At 38.2% G+C, this 15,775-nt stretch overlaps 1 protein-coding gene across 4 annotated transcripts in view; it reads right to left on the bottom strand.

Annotated features, from left to right (window-relative positions):
* The window catches only part of FAR2 (fatty acyl-CoA reductase 2), a 135,469-nt gene that overhangs the window by 92,388 nt on the left and 27,306 nt on the right, over window positions 1-15,775 (bottom strand). For 2 of the 4 annotated variants that reach the window (XM_042835031.1, XM_042835030.1), the window contains exon 2: window positions 685-860. The exons of the other annotated variants lie outside the window; for them this stretch is intronic. The gene's annotated coding sequence lies outside the window, so the exon portion shown is untranslated. The remainder of the gene's footprint in view (window positions 1-684; window positions 861-15,775) is intronic. 4 annotated transcript variants of the gene reach the window in all.

Below are 15,775 nucleotides of genomic sequence, written 5' to 3'. Positions count from 1 at the left end.
TTGCAAACCAGATTTTCTCACAGACTGTAAGGCAAATGCACTCCTTAAATTTAATGACTTGGTTTCTGTAAAAGATCGGCAGTGCGTTCTGTAGATTTCTCTCCCCACAGTTCTTGAAGAATCACAAACATTTACTCTTCAGATAAAGGAGAAAGTGCAGGAAGTGAAAACTAAAGAGAATCCCTTGGAGTTACTGAAAGCTGCATTAAGGAGCTCTGCTCAGAACATCAGAAACTGAATAATGAGGCAGCAGAGAGCTCTAGAGTGCCACGAGGCTTTCAAATACATTTCTTCAAAATGAAGACAGGAAAATGCAATGAGATGATGTTTCTTGGTTGGCATATACTGTCACGGAGAAAATTTTTTCTTCTTTTCCATATACAGGGACTGACTTCTACGCTCCTGTTCTCCAACATTTAGATGAGAAGCTGATGAGAGATGACAAGGCACATTTAGAAAAGTTCAAGAAATTCAGTACTGAATAAAACATAAGGACATAAGGACAATGGTCAGGCTGCACTTAGTCATCTTAGACTTCCTCTGTGCTTTGAATACCTACATGGTGGATGTCAACTGGATAGGGCCAGGCTCTTTTCGGTAGTGCCCAGTGACAGGACAAGAGACAATAGGCACAAACTGTATCACAAGAAGTTTCATCTGAACATGAGAGAAAAAAATATTTACTTTGAGGGTGACAGAACACTGGAACAAGCTGCCCAGAGAGGTTGTGGAGTCTTCTCTGGAAGAATTCAAAATCCGCCTGGACACTTTCAGAAACTGTGCAAGGCACTCTAGGGAATCTGCCTCAGCAGGAGGTTGGACAAGCTGATCTACAGAGGTCTCTTTCAACTCCTCTGATTCTGTGAAATGCAAGAAAGGAATGGAAAATAATTAATTCAAGGATAATATGGTTCCAGATCTTCTAAATGTTCAAGAACATTTTAAGCTTATTTTAAAAACACTTGAAGAAACCTGTTGCAATCAGTACCAGGTTTGACTTAGTGCATGTACTTTCCTGCATCACAAAACACCTTTTGCTCCTTTAGCTCTCCATTCAAAATTCATATCCTCCTGCTCTAAATAAAATTTATTCTTTTGTTTTGTTAACTTTTCAATGACTAACAGTTAGAATCTTATTTATCTGATAAAAAATACATGTGGAAAACTACATCTATGTGTTAACTTCCCATGGCACATGAGATTCATACCCCTGTGGAAAAGTAGAGCCAGTCTCAGGCTCATCAGGAGAGTCCTCATCCCTCAAGCAGGAAAGTGCTTGCAATCAAGGTTTCTAGGCTCCTGAGCTAATTAACGTTCCTCTGTCCTGACTACACCACTCTAAGCAGTGAACATTATACTAGTAAATCTTTGTGTGGTACAGAGAGCTACAGGAATACATGAACGAAGACACGCACCATATTTCAGATGAAGTCAGACATGCTCCTAGATTTTTTTCTGCAATGCCTCATCTACCTATGTGCTTGGCCTTAGAGCTTCCATCCCAAAGCAGCAGCTTTCCCTCAGCACTCTTCTCCTAACATAGACATAGCTAATCATGTTTTAGAAAGCTAGTAAGAAAACATACCAGAGTTGCAAAATCTCAAAATAACTGGAATTCACAAATTTCTTGCATTTTGAAAATATAAAATGCTGCAGTAGATGCTGTGCTACTGCGAACAAGTGATCTCAAGCTTACATAAGTACAACACAAGCTTACAACAAGTACAGAGTGTTGGTGACTTCTTCATTTCTTTTTGTTTGAGGAACTTTTTCCTCTCTTATAAAGATCAGAAATTATGTTCCAAGGTAAAATAGTTCCAAGGTAAAATAGACTATAGAAGCATTAACATTTGATCAAATATCTCAAAAGAAACAGTGTGCCACTAAGGAGCATTCTAAATTGAAGGATTTATCCATACAATTCAAGAAAAAAAATGAATTATGATTCATTTCCTATTTATAGAATTTCTTACTGTATTTTCCAGGAAATTATGCACTTTTTGACTTTTATATAGCGATAAGATCTTGGAGACAAAGCTGGCAGGTTATAAATGTCAAGTAAGCTTTAGTAATTCAGAAACTGAAATGTGATGTACTTGTTGTAGTTTCATTGCATTAAAACACCCACAGCAGGCTCATCCTATATTACATCTCTCTATCTCACGTACTTTAATTTTGAGATTCAGAACATGCTCAACAGACTTTTGTTAATTAATTTGTACCAAGAAAAACACAAAAAACCTGTATTTTAAGTCAGTTCTATTAGGCTCCAGATCTTCAGTACACACTTAAGTTCCACGCAGGCTCTGTCCTCAGCTCAAAACACATAAATGCTGAAAAAAATTACTTTCTGCAACAACTTCTCTTAATAACATACGATAAAGAGGCTACCATCATCAAGGCATTTCACATATAAGTTGAGAGACTGAAAAGACTGAATGCAATCTGGTAATATTTTGTACTCAAAACTAAAGTAGCACAAAAAAACATTTCTAAAGAGTGGATGACCCGCTTTTTACAAATCAGTCAGGCCTTCTTCAGTGGGTTTTTGTTTGTTTGTTTTTAAGAAGTTTAGAAAGCTCCAGGATCCAAATTCATGTTAGAACGCCAGGATTTACAAGGACTGAGGGAAATTAAGTATTTCACAGAACAAACAGATCATCATCAGAAATTATGAAAATGAAAACTGGTAAGAGAAAACTGAACTAAAAGACAAATGATGAACTGGAAGAGAAAACAAATAAAAACACTTTTGCAGTGCCACTCCTCCAGCTGGCTGCGGGATAGAGAGTGACAAACTCTTGACAGTTACCCAGGTGTCAACAGCTCCACAAAAGGTATTAGAGCCACTAACCTCTACACAGCACAGAGATGATCTCTGGTCATATCTGACCTCTTAGATCAATTTTACACCATAGGAATTATTATTTTTTTTAATAGCAAATCGATTCTTTTAAATTTGCAAGACATGAAGTTTAACTGTGAAGCATATTTTGAGCCCATTATAAACCCTAATTGCAACATTTTTCAGTTCTAACCAAAGACAAAAACAACCAACACACTACTTTTCACGGGAGAAAATAATCACTAATCATTTTGAATTCCTGGTATCATGCCATAGCTGAATGCAGAGATTTTGGCAACAGCTTCAGGACTAATTTATTTTTTAGAAAAAAAACTTGCCCTTTCAACTTGTTCAGGCCAGACTCTTGTGGCTCAAGTTGTGAGTTGAACTCGTTTACAAAGCACCTTGACAAAGATCTGTGCTAACACCACTGAGGGTGATGTTAGACAGCAATTGGATGGAGAAGCAGAGGCAAAAAGCAAGGCAGGAAAAGCAAGAATTTGCTTATCCTATATTACTGCCAAATCCTTTCCACTGAATCTCCAGCATCTTGGCAGGACCATTTCATCTACCTTTTTTTTTATTGAGATACCCCCCATTTCAGAATTTAGCAGTTCTAGCAGTAACAAGCAACTTTCCCTGGTATTTGCATTAAGTCTCAAATTAAGAATTTCAAGCCGTCTCCCTGTGGCTTCTTTGCCAATGCTCTGAAATTCCTTTTCAAAGCCATCCTTTTCTTTCTCCTTTCTTATACTTCAGTCCAACCTGCAGTGTTGTCTTCTGAACTGAGAAACTTATAATAGGAACAGATCCTCCACAGCCACCAAGGAAGAAGGAATAATTCAAAAACCCTAGTAGTCACCATCAACCTTAACTTGCCACTTCTTTGAGACAGACTCAGAAGAGGAGATGAAAACAGAAGTAACAGTGGAGGATCACTAGGAGGGAACATCTCAGTCCATCAAGGTATAGAAGGTCTGGCATCACATACTGAGGAAGTATGTAGAAAAATGGCTTACCTGGAAAAAAAAAAATAATCAGGAGAAGCTTATCTACATGTAATTAGTCAAGTCAGGAAAGTCAGCCAAACTTTCCAGCAACATGGGGAAATATCAGAGAACTGAGACCAGCCAATCTCTCCTCTTATTTGCCATAACGTTTGCAGGAAGCAGAAAAGCCATTACTTACTATGAATTGAAATGTCTCCAAGACGCGTTGGACACACTCAATCAGAGCATACCATATAATGTGAGAATTGCAACAGCTACAGACAAGTCAACATAACAGCCAGGATGAGGCAACATAACTGATTTTTTATTTGACAGCCTTTTCTAGAAGGTATAGCCTATTCATTGCATGACAGGTTTAACATTTTTTGTTAATTTGCAAACAAAGGGAAAGATTAGTCATTTATCAGAAAACAATATTATATTTCAAGTTTCTGTCTACAAGCAGAACTGCTATGCACAGAACGCAATCTATTAAGACAATTTAGTTCTCTTTTCCTAATGCCTAAGAAAAAGAGCCCCTTTATTCCAGAGCTCAATATATCATCATTTTCACTGAAATAACCTAATACAATGCTTTCATGTTCTTATCCATGAAGACTTTCCATATCAAGCAGAAGAGATTTCAGGCTGCAGTTCCTTTCTGTTCTCCATCTTAATGCAAAACCAATCAGCCCAGTAACAAAACCAAGAACAGTGCAAACCCAGATGGGAGAAAGGCATGAACAACCTCAAAAAAGACAGAAGGCCAAGTCTTTACTCAGGATCTTCTGTTTGTGCTACTCAGTGGTGCAGAGCAGGATGATGTTGCTCAGAGACCAAGGAAGGGGTCATGCTTCCTATGGGGTACTCTAAACTTGGCTGGACATTGGTCCACTGTTTTGAAGGACAAATTCTAATCTACAGGCAGTTCATTGTTAAGCATCCATCATAACATCTCATGTTAGGAATCATTTTAGTCCATAGGCTAAAGAAAATAATAATCAAATGCCAATTTGATATATTTGCAATACGATACCAGGAGTAAGCCAGGAGTAATTGTTTTCTGTTATTGTGACTCATAGAGCACGTGTTTTAGAGACTGCCAATGAAGAGGGAAATTCATATAAGCTACTTTGAAGGCCTCTTCTCTATCAAAATTATAAAAATGTCATTCCAACGAAGTACCACCCCAAATTAATAAATATTCCTTTCACAGGAGTATTAATTGCAGGGTGACAGCTGATGGCTGAATGGAACGCACATTTCTTTTTCTATCTACACACACAGCTTCCTCAGCTTTTTATATATCAAATGCAAATACTACAACATGTCATAACACAGATGAAACAATAACTTTTCTGAAGCTACATTTACTTCAGAAAGCCAGTTTGGAGATGACTTGTTATTTTCACTCATTTTTTTGCCTTAGTTTACCAACATACTTTTGCTTATTTTATGTAAATAATTAAGCTTTTTTCCCCCCAGCAAAAATTCTGAAACTATGTTTTTCTTGGAGTCATGGTCATTTAGAATCAACTGAGATCATCTGGTTATATCTTGTATATTTTGACATTGTTCTGCAACCACTTTTATTGCCATGATGCTAAATGACAGCTACAGCTTAAGCACTTTGCACTTCCATTACCACTGTCACTTGGGTCTCTCGATAGACTATATCTGCCAAGAGACACACACTCATGCTAATAATCCTGGTAAATGCTGGGACTTCAACTCTGCTAGATTTCTTTTGATGCACAGGAAGAGACATTAGTGTGATTAACTAGGACAGAAGTGCTCAGGCACTGACCCCAGCTCACAGCAAGGGCAATTCTGAACTGTCCTTCTCAGCACTCACCAAAAGCACTGGAAGATGATTTCACAATGTCAAGTTTGTATTTTAAAAACAAAACAAAAAAACAACTCTTTTAAAAATGAACATTTTTCATAACTCTTCCTTCTGCAACAAGATTATGTTTGTTTTTTTTTTAATTCATAACCAGTATAAGCAGTGAAGTTTGCAGAATTCCCTGAGGGAATGAAATGCTACATTTTAAATCATCCCTATTTATTTCCCCTCCTCCTCATTTCATCTCATATCACTACTTCATACATGTTCTGCTAAGAAATTTTTCTTCATATATCTTTCCCAACCAAATCTTTTAGTTATGCTTTCCTTAAAACTTTCTAGTTTGCTGACTGCTACCACAGAGAAATGAGACACAGGCAGCATCATGACCTTTCCTCATGGGAGGGCATCATTATGTCTTTGCCTAAACAGATAAAAATTAGCTTAGGTTCATCTCCGCTTTGCTTCTTGTTTTCAGTCACCCGGGCACTTCTCCAGGAGATTAGGATAAAAAGTCTTTACTTTGGAAATAAAAAGCTTCAGAAGGCCTTTAAATCCAATTAAGGTTTCCTGCAAATTAAAGTTCAGATAAAATTCTCCATTTTATAAGGTTCTTCAGATCAACTTCATATGTTCCTATATTTAAAATATATTTTATATTGCACATTTTTAGACAATATATTAAAGAAAGTCTCTTTATTTAATTTTCTTTCTTTCTCGTTTTCTTATTTTCCACTCTCTTTTCCATTTTTGTTTACATGGCCTCCATATTGCATTCCAGTGTAATGGCAATGTTTCAAAAAATGTGAGGACATAACAACAAATCTTGTCCAGTTTGAGGAGAATAACTGAGGTTATTTGCAGAAAATATCAAACTCTAGTGAATTAAAACAGAGAAAAGGATATTTCTCTTTTTTTTTTTTTTTTTTTTTAATTTGTTTATTTCTTGTTAATTATTGAAGTCCTAATGATGATATGTAGATACTTGGATAGCAAATTATAACTTCAGTAGAGGAAACATTCAAAATTTCTGTTAAGACCACAGAAAATATAAATTTACAGTCTTAACTTGCAAATTCTGCTTTCAGGCATTCCAGGTGCCAGTCCTGCCAGTCTCCCACCACAGTGTCTCAGGGAACAAAGTATCACCCCTGTTGGAGGAAGATGGCATAAGGGATACAAGCACCGCAGAACTACACATCTCCATGAGACTGGATGGATACCTCTGAGAGGGCTGAATCAAGTTCATTGATGCCATCAATGAGAAAGCAGTCCAATGTTTTGGATAGATTACGCACATTGACAGCCTAGAATTTGGGGAAGGTAACAAATACTGAAAGTGTAGTCATTGCATAACGTGATGGCTGCAGCCTGTGAGGATTTGATCAAACACAACAGAAAACATTCAAAATGCAGTGGGCACAAAAATAGGGAAAGAAGCTGCTTACCCTCAGAATTGTATGCAAGGTATGCAAGGATCTCCAGAGACATACCCTTGCATCCACTGACAGCCCTTAAATGAGGTCTGGGAAGGGATAGATCCTATCCTGGCTCCACCCCTTCTGTTCACATCCTGGGTTGGCCCCGCCTTCCTACCCATGCTCAGTCACTAGTTTAAGCTATGACTTAGCACTTCCATTACACATGAACAGTAAAAAGGCAAATGTCAAGATCACCTTCAGGATGGGCAAAAAGAAGGATACAAGGAAGTGCAGTCCAGTCAGTTTAACCTCAGTGGCCAGGAAGACAATGAAACAAACACTTTTGGAAGCTGTTTGCAGGCACATAAAGAGAAGGAAGGTGACTGGAAAGAGCCAACCACCAGCAAATCATGCCTGATCAAACAGATCACCTTCCGTATGGAGATGATCAGTCTCATGAATAAAGAACAACAGGTGTCTTCTGCCTTGGCTGCAGCAAGGCTTTCAGCACAGTTTCCCTTAATCTTGTAGATAAATTAAGAGATACCCCAAGAAAATAAGTGGACTACAGACCAGGGGACACCTAGAAACTCCCTCTTGTCTCTTTCTGTTTTATGAAGTTATGCAACTTCTCTATATATTTTTTCTTTAAGCAAATAATACTTTAAGCAAACATCTAGTTTCTCAGTAAAACAAATTGTGGATTTGGGCAACAGATTTCCATGGAGCCTAATGACTATTTTAGTCAGGGAAACTTTCCTGAGATGTCTTAGTCTCCTGTCTCAACCTGTTCCCCAGGAAACAATTCCTTTTCACTAAGCACTGACAGCTTAATGATAGGCTTATGAAAACCCAAATGAAATATTCTTATCTTCTCAACATCAAGAAAGCCTCCAAATAACTACTGAATGACTCAGATAAGGGAGCGTTTCAGCACGGAGACTGATTCAGAAGGAAAAAGCCTTTGCCTTCACTATCTGAAAGCTATGGCCTGTGACTTGGCTTGTTCTGCCCCTTTCACCCTGAGTAGCTATTTACATCCTTCTGGTGTGCCATTTTATTCAAATGATAACCTAAAGTGTCCTCTGACTGCTCCAGTCACATTTCCATGCAAGTTTCCACAGAAATCTGGGAAGGGTGATGGCTCCTTTACACTCACAGCCAGTGCTCCTCCTTATCTTGGCCACTGTACCTAAAGCTTTACTTGCTCCCTCAATGTCAGCCAGACACTTCTCCCTACTTCTTCCTCTTCCCCTCTTCCCTCTGCTCCTTCCCCAAATTAAAGAGCACAATCTGATGGAAAGAGATTTGATCTCCTTGTGAAATACTGCTCTCTCTCCTCATGGAATTTATGCAGAAGTAAAACTGTTGGCCCTTAACTTTTAGGTTCTTCAGATGCATGAATAGGGTGACCATATTATACCACTCTACTGGCACAAAAAGAGCCATGACATGAGAAAGGAAAAGCAAATCAGGTAACAAAGGAGAACTTCCTGGCAACAAATTCCAGGGTTCAACTACGAAAAACACTTTGAGGCTCAGGACATGTGAGAAAGGTTTTCTCCCCAATTCCACTTGGGCTTCTCACTGAGAAGTGGGAACAAAGAACCATATTTTCTCCTCATTTAGCAGGTGTGTTAAAAAGAAAAGATCTTTTACTGAGATGGAAAAAGAACAAATGGGATTTGAAAGTAAAGAAATCTTTCCTATAAAGGTAATAATATCAACACAATTGCTAGTCTGACCTTTAACTGCTAACTGAATCAGTTTTTTTTCTCACCTACAGAAGACTGGAAATTAATTTTGCAAGGGACATTTCAGATGGATTATATGTATATAAAATAACAGGTTAAACTAAAAACTAAAAATGCATGTAACAAACAAACAAACAAAAAACCAACAGACTAGCAAAAAACAATTGTTCAGCAAGTTCTTTTTCCGGAGTAGCCCTGGAAAAAATTTTCATGGAAAAATATTTTATAGAATTTTTATGGAAAAATCTTGAGCAGTAAAATGTAAGTAAAAGCATATTTTGTGTTTGGTTCATGAAATATTTATTGCTTTTCCCTGTTGTTCTCTGTCTTCCCAGCAGCAGTCACACTTCTGCTGTCCCAGGCTTCTCCCTGCTCTTCTGTAGATCTCTTTCCATCTTCCTGGATTGCTCATTCCCTTAGCTCCATGAGATTCCATTTTTAAAATAAACACAGAGAAATTACTGCTTCTGTAGAGCATTGACAGCAGCAGCTGTACAGGAGTTTCAGTGAAATGTTGCTTTCTGGGTCATCAATGGTGAACAATTTTTTTTTTTGTCTTTCTTCATAAAGTTGAACTAGAAAACACACAACATTCACAAGTAGGAAATCTTCCAGGCACAGAACTATTCATTTCTCAGCAAACGATGACTGCTGAGAAATGGTATTGTGACAAATTATAGAAGGTGAATTTCCAGGTAGGCTCCAGAAGATTTTAATTGAATTAAATTGCAGAATATGCATCTTTATTAAGAACTACAACAGCATACACTAGAAGGAAACTTACACAAATATTATTTCCTGTCACTCCATAGTTTCATCTTTTCAATCTCTGACATTCCCACATATTTCTCAGGAATTTCATAGTTAAGGAACAGAGGAACATACTACTTCTACCTACTACAATCTACTTTCAGAATGACTGAAGGTGCAAGACAGGTTTCTGTATTTATTACAGCATGTTCTATCAATCAATTTAACATCACAGTATGGCCTTCAAGTACAAAATGGTCTCTTCTAAACTAGATCCTGCACCTTGACTCAAATCAAATTCATTGCATGTTTTAGGGAAAACTTTATAGAAATCCTTTATTTCACGTTTTAAAATTCATGTGAATTTTAAAAAGCTTTTCTCTCTTTTGTTCTTTTCTAACCCAAACAAACTAGTTTGCAACTCACTACATTCCTGTAAGGTATAGAAGTATTGGTGTAGTTAGTTTTGATTTAGGCAGTATGAAATTAAGGAACTTGATCAAAGATGCACAAATGTAGTCCAGGATATGTCTAGAAATCAAACAGGAGAAAATGAAGCAGAGAAGATCTGCTATCATGAATTTCAGTCGTCCACAGGATCTGTTCAGTGCTTAGTAGTTCAGGCTGGAATACGGATACATCTGTTTCAGGGTACATTCCCATTGATTTATTAGCAACATTGTCAAAAAAGAAACTTCTACAAAACATGCAAGAAATTCCTGGCTGCTGCTCCAACTACAAATGAATTCTCCTTCTTAGTTGCTTAGCAAAAATAGAGAAACAGAAAAGAGCTACCTGGGTGGCTGAAGACCGCAGGATTGTTGAGTAACAACCTGACAGAAACTGAGTTCAGATTGTGCTGTGCAACAGAAAGAAACCAGAGGAAAAAGTGCAAGAAGAATTCGAACAAAACAGAAGTTAACATACTCTGTTTTTGTTCCCAAATTGCAGCTGAAAATAGGTCCAGAGAAGACATCTGAAATTAGAAAAGACAAAAATTTCCAGAACTGGCAGTAGAATCAGCTCCACACTATTTCAGAAAGGGCAACCTCTCACATCTCTGAATTTAGGAATAGGTTTTTTGTCATTAGTTGTTATATTAATAAAAGATGAAACTCATTATTTTTTCCCATAAATCTCCAAATGCCCAGTGTCCTTTTTCCCCCATCTGCATAGTGGAAGGAGCCCAGCTGTGACCGTACAGGATTTGATTCCCTTAAAGCTTCTATTTGAAGAATAAAGATTTCCTACTAAGAAAAATCTTAACTTGCACTTTCCAGCTACTGTGAATGCAGGCTTGTTGTTCAGAATCCAGCTAGAGGACAATGGGAAGATCTGTGAATGTGTGATAGGAGGGTATGGCAGTGCAGAAAATGAAGATATTCTGGACAGAGATTGAGGGCAACATCCTGTGGGGAGAACTCAGTGTGAAAAAGGGAGCCTTTGGAGAAAAAAAAAAAGTCAGGAGTTAAATTGATACTTTATTAAGGAGGATCTCCAGAGCAAGCTGGAGAAGGAACATATTTGCAGTGAGAAGTAGAGGACAAGGAAGAGTTAACAAGGTAGAAAGTTCAGCATCCCAGCTGTATATTTTGGGAAACTGTGAATAGAGGGCAGAAGCCTACAAAGTGCTCGAAGATGAAAAGGAGAGACGACTGTGAGTGCGGCAAGAGGTTGTTGAGGACTAAATAAAGCTTTGGGGTTGAGAGAGTCAAGTCATTCGTCTCTGAGGAGTCTTCAGAAAAACAACATTTTCCTAGGCATTTGAAATACCAATTTTCTAATCAGACTAGTTTTTCAAAGACCAGTTAGAGAGCCTATCCTGCAAAGTTAATATGCTCAAAAGGCATCATTAAGCATGTAGGCTCCTATCACTTTGAATCTTTTCAGAGGGAGAAAAACAGGAACAGGGTGACACTGTGACTCATGATTTTCCAATATTAGCTATGAAATTCTGTAGCTGTAGAGGCTGAGACTTGCATACTCTACTACTTCTAACTCCAAAACTGAAATAGCACAAATTATCAGTACAGCTGGACAGACTATGTACTTACTTGTTCTTTCCCTAAACCCACACTTAGTTTAGGAAGGTAATAACAGAGATTGGTGTTCTGTTTCAACCTAATTACAGCCCAAGACAAGATTTCCTCACCTGTCCTGCTGGTGAAGATGCCACAGCTAGAGAGCATTATATTTAGTTAAACCCAGGCATCTAAAATAACATTCTGTCTGCATCTCTTCCTACTCCAGAAAGCTGCAGGTATACTCCCAGACATTTGGTACACCAAGATTTCATTAACTGCAAAGTGGAAGAGACAACAGAGAGAAAATACAAGTTGTCCAATTGTATTTTCCTTGATACACAAGGCTCAGAAGCCAGATGTTATTGTGCTGATCCCAGAGGGGCTGTTGCTATTAGTTGAAGGTGTTGTAGAGGAGGTGATCCCAGGCTTTCCCATGACATGCCTTCTCATCCATAGCTGAACCTAGGAACACTCACCAAGCATTCAGAAAAGCTTACATTTTGAAATCAGAATTTGTTGGACAAACATACCTGGCAGATTTTCTGAATAACTTCAAACTACTTTCACGTGTGTACTGAAGGTAGAAATGGAAAAAAAAAAACCTTTTTCTGTTACTCCCATTTTCAAGAATGAGAAAGGAAGATCTGGGAAATCACAAGCTAGAGAGCCTCAATTCTGTTCCTGAGAAGATCATGCAGCAGATCCTCCTGGAAGCTGTGTTAAAGCACGTGCAAGAGGAGGAGTGATGCAACACAGCCAGCACAGCTTCACCAAGGCAGATTGTGCCTGACCAGTCTGGTAGCTTTCTGTGACTGATGTCATCTACCTAGACTTCCACAAGGCTTCTGACATGGTCCCACGCCACGTTCTTATCTCTAAATTGGAAATATGTGGATGTGAAAGGTGAACTATTCAGCAGATAAAGAATTGGTCACAGACAGAGGACTGTGGTCAACAGCTGGAGACTGGTGATAAGTTTTATCTCCCCCAGAGGTCAGTCTTGGAACTGGTGCTCTTCAACATCTTTATTAATTATACATAGAGAGAGTGGGATTGAGCGTATATCCTCAGCAAGTTTGCTGTTGACACTAAGTTGAGTGGTGCAGTTGGTACAACAAAAGGAAGAGATGCTATCCAAAGGAAACTGGACAAGCTTGAGAAGTGATCCATGTGAACCTAATGAGATTCAATACCCAAGGGTGCTGCATTTGGGTTGGGGCAGATATACATATAGATGGGGAGAACTCATTCAAAGCAACTTTGCAGAGAAATAGGGTTCTGGTGGATGAAAAGCTTGATAGGAGCCTGGAGTGCATGCTTGCAGTCTGGAAAGCTAACTATATCCTGGGGTGCATCAAAAGAGAGGAGGCCCTCAGGATGAGGGAGGTGATTGTTCCTCTACTCTGCCCTCATGAGGCCCCATCTGAAGAACTGCGTCCAGCCTAGGGCCCCAACACAACAGAGCTGTGGAGCAGATCCAGAAGAGGAGGTGGTAAAGAGGTAGAACAGCTTTCCTGTGAAGAAAGGTTGAGGAAGCTGGGCTTGATCAGTTTGGAAAAGAGAAGGCCCAGAGAAACCTGGCTGCAGCCTTCCAGAAATAGGAAGAAGCTTATAAACAGGAAGGAGACCAACTTTTTACAAGGACATGTAGTGATAGCACAAAGGAGAATGGTTTTAAACTAAAAGAGGGTAGATATTAGGAAGAAGTTTTTTATTCAGAGGGTGGTGGGACACTGGAACAGGCTGCCCCGAGAAACTGTGGATGCCCCATCCCTGAAGGTGTTCAAGGACAGGTTGGGTGGGGCCCTAGGCAGCCTGATCTAGTGAGTGGCAATCCCCTCTTCTTCCTTCCATGGCAGCAGGGTTCAAACTAGATGATTTTTAAGGTCCCTTCCAATCCAAGCAATTCTATGATTCTTTATTTTTAAAAATGTTTTAAATTTTTTTGCAATATTAAGATCCATTTAAGCCTTTATATGAGAAAAGTTAGATAGGAAGGTCTTTGAAAATGCTGACACAATATAAATGCCAAATCTTCAAGCAACATATTTGTACCTTGCTCTACAATTCTCAAATTGAGCAACTGCCCTATCATCTTACAGAAGTGTTCCATCTCATTTCCTAAGATACCTAAGGAACTCCATAGGCCAGGTGGGCACACAGCAATACACACAGCAGTCTTAAATTCAAGACTCTCCAAGTACAACAACAAAAGTACTTGCTATATTTCACATTGATTAAAAGGTATGGGACATTCCCATCCTCAAAAATGTTGACTCCTCTGACACAGAAGTTAGTCACCAAATATGGCATATCATTCATTATCTATTCAAACAGGCTTTCCAAATTTGTGTAAAGGAACATCTATTCATGCAAGACAGATCTTCAAATGCATTCATTTATCTGGCTGCCCTAACAGCTACATTGTCATCCATCACTTACCATCAAAGCTGCAAGAGACCAGGAAAGAAAAATGGTGTTATCTTGCACCTCTGCATGGACAATACTCAACTGCAAATACTAGCAATACCTTCTCCCAGGTTCTTCTGAATGACAGTAACACAAACGTTGTAGCTCAGATGAAGTCAGTGAAAGGTCTGCTTCTCTCAACAGAAACAAATTCAACAAAATTCGTACCATAGCTCACAGCCACATGAGGCTTGTCACCACTGTGAACTTCTCTTAATTCTTTTGCAACTGCCTAGAAAAAAAGGTGTTAATTTGCATGTTTTCAGTTGCAAATCATCTGACAAGGAGGTGATTCAAAATCTTCATTTCCCAAGACATTTCATGGGGCATTTGAAGGCATTACTTCCTTCTCTTTGCAGAGGCCCTCCATGATCCACAGTTAACTGAAAATCACTGCACGTGCACCAGGAGCTCACTCTTGCTGAAGTCATCTTCTGTCACCTTGCACAGAGACACACTCATTATTGCTGAGCACTATGTTCCTCAGCATTCTGATCTCACAGAAAGAGGCTGAATTGCTACCATCCTCTGCAAGGAACCAAATGCTGTCTCATTGTGAGAGGTTGAAAGCCCTGTGTAACCACCTGTGAGAATACTGAAATAAACATTACTAGACAGTTTTTAAATCAAAAAACTTGGAATAGAAACATAATCATTTAATCTGTCCTCTTTCTGCTGGCAACCCTGCTTCCTCCTGCAGCATGAGTATCTAAACTTGTTGCTTGCCAGGGCTGCATTGAGTGAGGAGGGATTGTTTTAGGCTGCATATAAAATACAAAATATAGTTAATATACATAAGTGACAAAAATTATATTACAAATTATTAAAACATAAAAAAAAAAAAAGAAGAAGACAACAAAACAGAACTAGTGGGACATTTTTACCTTATTTTTAAGAAACTAATGCAATGGACTGGTCTGATGAAAGCAGTTGCAAGCCTTAGTTCCCAAGGTGCTTGTCAGAGATTTTTGATCTAATTTTACTCTTTCTGTTTCATCCTTGAAAATAGCTACTCACAAATGTATTACTGCCAGAAAGTAATGACATGTATAAAATGTGATTGTGAAGAAAGAGATATCTTTCTCTGGTAAGACTGGTTCTATAGAAGTCTAGTAAAGAGACATAATAATTTTTTTTTTTATTTGAATGTCTGATTACAACTCTTTTCATTCAACTTGAAAATCTGTATATAATTTATGTTGACTGAAAATAGAGTCAAGTATAGAAAAGGAGAATAATGATTTGGAGATCTTGAAAGATATTCTCAAATTCCTTTATCAAAATAGAAAGGAAGGCCACCTATTTTTTTGCTATTCATAGGACTGCGTTTAGCCAACACATCAAAATGCATAAAATTATTTGTCATAACTTGAGTTTGCTATAATTTAATTTTGAATGCTGTTATGGTTTGAAACAGCAGAGATAAATCAATTTTCACCTTAAAGACATTTGTTTAACTCATTTAAACAAGTGATCAAATTCACCAAAAATGCTAGATCTGTCAGCCAGTTTTCATCTCCAAGTTATGTCACACATTTTCCTTTTGATTCCATACATGACCTGATTTCATTTTGCAAATCATAAAACCTTTTTATCATGTTAGCCCAACTTAGCCACCTTACTTCAGAAAAGTCAATTATATTTCCTGATTCAGTCCCTTAGACTTCATTAAATTCT

The sequence above is a fragment of the Centrocercus urophasianus genome, unplaced genomic scaffold, assembly GCF_019232065.1.
Source record: "Centrocercus urophasianus isolate 14NV4802_14NV808 unplaced genomic scaffold, USGS_Curo_1.0 seq_5, whole genome shotgun sequence".
NCBI lineage: Eukaryota > Metazoa > Chordata > Aves > Galliformes > Phasianidae > Centrocercus > Centrocercus urophasianus.
This window is presented reverse-complemented; position numbering and strand designations above follow the sequence as displayed.